Consider the following 4393-nt stretch of genomic DNA (forward strand, 5'->3'; position numbering starts at 1 on the left):
GGTTGATTGAGGGACGATTAACTAAAGGCTTCGGGGACATTAAGTGTCGAACTAAGTAACGGCTCTCCATGTTAATGATGTTAATGAGCAGTGAGGAAGGTCACTTGGCGGGAGCACCAAATGAAGAGACTGTGTGATTGGGGGGGTCACCTGTATATATGTAAAGCATACCACACGCTTTGGTGAGGATGTCAGCTGTATGTGTTTCGATGACTATTGGGGATGAGAAAGAATTCAGTGAGTTTGTGGGATACGTAAATGTGTAAGAACGAGAACATCTATAGATCAGAGCACACAAATGAGTCAAAATGAGAACACATACAGATTACAGCACACAAATGTGTCACAATGAGAATACATACAGATAACAGCACACAAATGTGTCAGAATGAGAACACATACAGATTTCAGTACACAAATGTGTCACAATGAGAATACATACAGATTACAGTACACAAATGTGTCAGAATGAGAACACATACAGATTACAGTACACAAATGTGTCAGAATGAGAATACACATATATTACAGCACACAAATGTGTCACAATGAGAATACATACAGATTACAGTACACAAATGTGTCAGAATGAGAACACATACAGATTACAGTACACAAATGTGTCAGAATGAGAATACACATATATTACAGCACACAAATGTGTCACAATGAGAATACATACAGATAACAGTACACAAATGTGTCAGAATGAGAACACATACAGATTACAGCACACAAATGTGTCACAATGAGAATACATACAGATAGCAGTACACAAATGTGTCAGAATGAGAACACATACAGATTACAGTACACAAATGTGTCAGAATGAGAATACACATATTACAGCACACAAATGTGTCACAATGAGAATACATACAGATAACAGTACACAAATGTGTCAGAATGAGAACACACACAGATCACAGCACACAAATGTGTCAGAATGAGAACACACACAGATCACAGCACACAAATGTGTCAGAATGAGAACACACACAGATCACAGCACACAAATGTGTCAGAATTAGAATACATATAGATAACAGTACACAAATGTGTCAGAATGAGAACACATACAGATTACAGTCCACAAATGTGTCAGAATGAGAATACATATAGATTACAGAAATGTGCCAGAATGTGAACACCTATTTGTCAGAACCAGAAAGCCTATAATTTAGACTACACAAATATGTCCAAATGAGGACGCTGATAGATTAGCCTCAGTATTTTGCACTATGCACAATTTGATTGGCCATTTGTTAAACTATAAAGCTAAACTATTGGTGCACAAAGGCATGAAATATGTGTGTACCCTAGGGAGGGCTTTTGAGCAGCAACACCCTATTCCCTCATTATATAAAAACAAAAAACGCCCAATAACACCCTAGCTAGTGGTAGGTTTCCACAGACAATACACAAACATTAGTGTCAATGTACAGACATTTTGCCTGACCCCGGCTCATTGCTCCCAATGCCCTCCTTGTTTGTTAGAAGTTGCTCCTCCATTACCAAGTATTAATATTAATGTTGTCAAAAAGGATTGTGTGCATCTATGGGATGTGCACCGATTCACAAAGGCTACCTAGGAGGGACTGCGCATGACTAGGGTTCAAGGCATTTTACATAAAATAAGTAAAAAAAACAATGTATCTGTACTCCAATGAAACCCATTTAACCCCTTGACTGCTAACGACGGCATGGTGCCGTCGCTAGCAGTCCCAGTCAGGTGCTAACGACGGCACCATGCCGTCGCTAGCACTCTCCTATCCTTTATGGAGGTCTGTGGACCCCACCTCACACTGAAGGGCATCACCGGGGCCACCCGATCCGGCCGGTGACGGCACGCGCAATGACGCGATGACGTCACTGCGCAACTTTATTAATAACTGACAATTGTCAGTTAAAGCGGTATGGGGGCATGCTGCTTAGATGCCTGTATCTCAGGCAGCTACAGACCCCCAACATATACCATTGGAAAGGTAATCGCCTCACCTTTCCAATGGTATAATGCTTGTGAAAAAAGAATAAAAAATATTGAGTAAAAAAAATAAAAATGTACAAAAAAAGTAAAAAAAATTATTTGGGGGTCTCTAAAGGCAGATAAATAAAGATCAAAATTGCCTAGAGACCCCCAAATTAAATTATCTAAACATAAACTAGTTTAACTTAAAAAAAAAAAAATGTTTAAGTATTCTAGCTAAATAATCACTGTGGTAGCCAATGTTACCACAGTAATCATATAGCTATGAAAAGTCACATTCCCTTTTTAAAAATGGCCGATACTAATTTTTAATCCCATGATCCCTTTGATCATGGGGTTAAATTTAGCCAATGGTAGAAGGAGACAATTTTTGAAATCCTGATGAACTGCAAATATTATTAAAATCAGCCATTTAGCCTGTGCGGTACGTGAGTAACCATCTCATCCCTGGAGCGCCTTGCATTTTTACTGCAAAACTTATTTTTGCTGTAAAAGTGATTTTTTTTTCTCCCTTTACCATCATTTCTTTGGGATTGTAAGGGGAAAGAATGGTGTGTGTGCGTCTGTGAGTGAATGTATAGAAAGTATGGTGTGTGCTTCTGCGAGTGAATGGAGATATGAAAGGCGTGTGAATGGTCAGTAATTAGTCAGTGTAGTTTCTTGAAATGTGTACTTTATGAACCCTAATTTAACTTCCCAGATGTCTAGACCACTTTAACTTCAGATATGGCAGATTGGAGAATCTTGTCAAAAATTGTCTTAAAACATTTAGGGGTGATGCCTGCAATTAGACAGCTGGGAAGTTAAATTATGGTACATAAAGTATACATTTTCAGAAACTACACCCCTTGGCGCATCAAATGAGGGGCTGCATGTATTCATATCACAAGACTGGAGTGTGCAAGACATAAATGAACTTGGCGCTTTTAACTTAATTTTTTTTTATTTTTAGTGTGATAAGTGTGATATTCATTTATTTGTTGTGCACATCAGATTTGTGATACAAATAAGACCTCATTTGCTGCGGCTTGGGGTGTAGTTTCTAAAAATATATAGTTTTGTTGGCATATTTTAACATCCCAGGCAGCTAGAGCTGTTTAATTGAAGCCAGCCATGCATTAAATGTAAATATGTCTTTTGTGATAGTCTAATAAATTTAACTTTTAGCAATAAAATATTAGAAAAACACAGTCTACTGTTCTCAGTTTCTTTTTATTTTAGACCGGTTACCTACTACAAATATTTAGCAGCACAGCTTTTGATATTAGAGTTTAGAAAAATAAAATTACAAACTAGTTTTTATTGAGTCGGAAGTGAAAAATTACACTTTTTTCCCATTTTTGGCTATATTTTGCAAACCTGATGAGACATACACATATAAAAAGGGTATAGTTGGAATCTGCTGGGTGTGCTGAAAAAAACAATATATGCTTTGTATAGTTTATTCCCAAGAAATTTACTTATAAACGCGTTTAAACGTGAAATGCACCAAAATGCCGAAAACCAGCTTAGCACCAGGGTGGGAAATGGCTTAGCAGCCAAGGGGTTAAATAAGAACAAATAAACATGTATCAGTTAACAGGTTTATTCAGTTTAGCTATATCGATACTGAAATATCAGTATATATATATATATATATATATATATATATATATATCAGTATGCTCCCTTACATACTACACTATCTTTTTCTTATTTTTGAACTTGTGTGACTGGAGATCCCTTTAAGGTCTGTGTAGAATGCAGACCTCAGACATCTCTCTGGAACTGAATGGTGCCCTTATGATGTCATGGTGATATCACTGGAGTGTGTTTAATTATTTTTAATTTTATTTTTTACTTTAAATTTGTTTTATTTTGTCCCTGTTTCTCACTCTTTTCACGTTGATCTCTATTGCTGCTGATCACAGTGTGATCAGCAAGCAGGGCTCTATTGTCCTGCATTGCCGATCGCAGTACCTGTGATCAGCCTGCAAAAGGGGGCTCATCAGAGGTGTTAGATGAGTCTGGATAGACCCTGTGGAAGCCCTTTGACATTTAATGTTGTTTCTGGACTGACACCACTGACACTTCCGTTCAGGCATTCTCCTGGTATTTTGATGTAATCTCTACCTCCAGTGTTAGAGAGTCTCAGGAAACGAAGTGTATATGATAACGTTTATTTACCCTTAAAGTAAGTCACGGTAGACCCCACCGGCAGTTCCTATTTGGAATACAGACTAATGAGGTGTACCGGTATGGCGGAGTAGTAAGATGGCGCATTTCCGGTAAGGCCAAAAGCGCCCCCGTGCTGTGTGTGTGTGAGCCTGGAAACTGGTTGCTGGTCCAGGGTGGACCCGGTCTCCATGGCTACGCACGAGGATGCTCGGTGCTGAGTATATTGAGGAAAAGCGGAAAAAATAAGAT

Source organism: Sceloporus occidentalis, unplaced genomic scaffold (assembly GCF_023333645.1).
Source record: "Sceloporus occidentalis isolate IW3139 unplaced genomic scaffold, rSceOcc1.0.p SCAF_31, whole genome shotgun sequence".
Classification (NCBI taxonomy): Eukaryota; Metazoa; Chordata; class Lepidosauria; order Squamata; family Phrynosomatidae; genus Sceloporus; species Sceloporus occidentalis.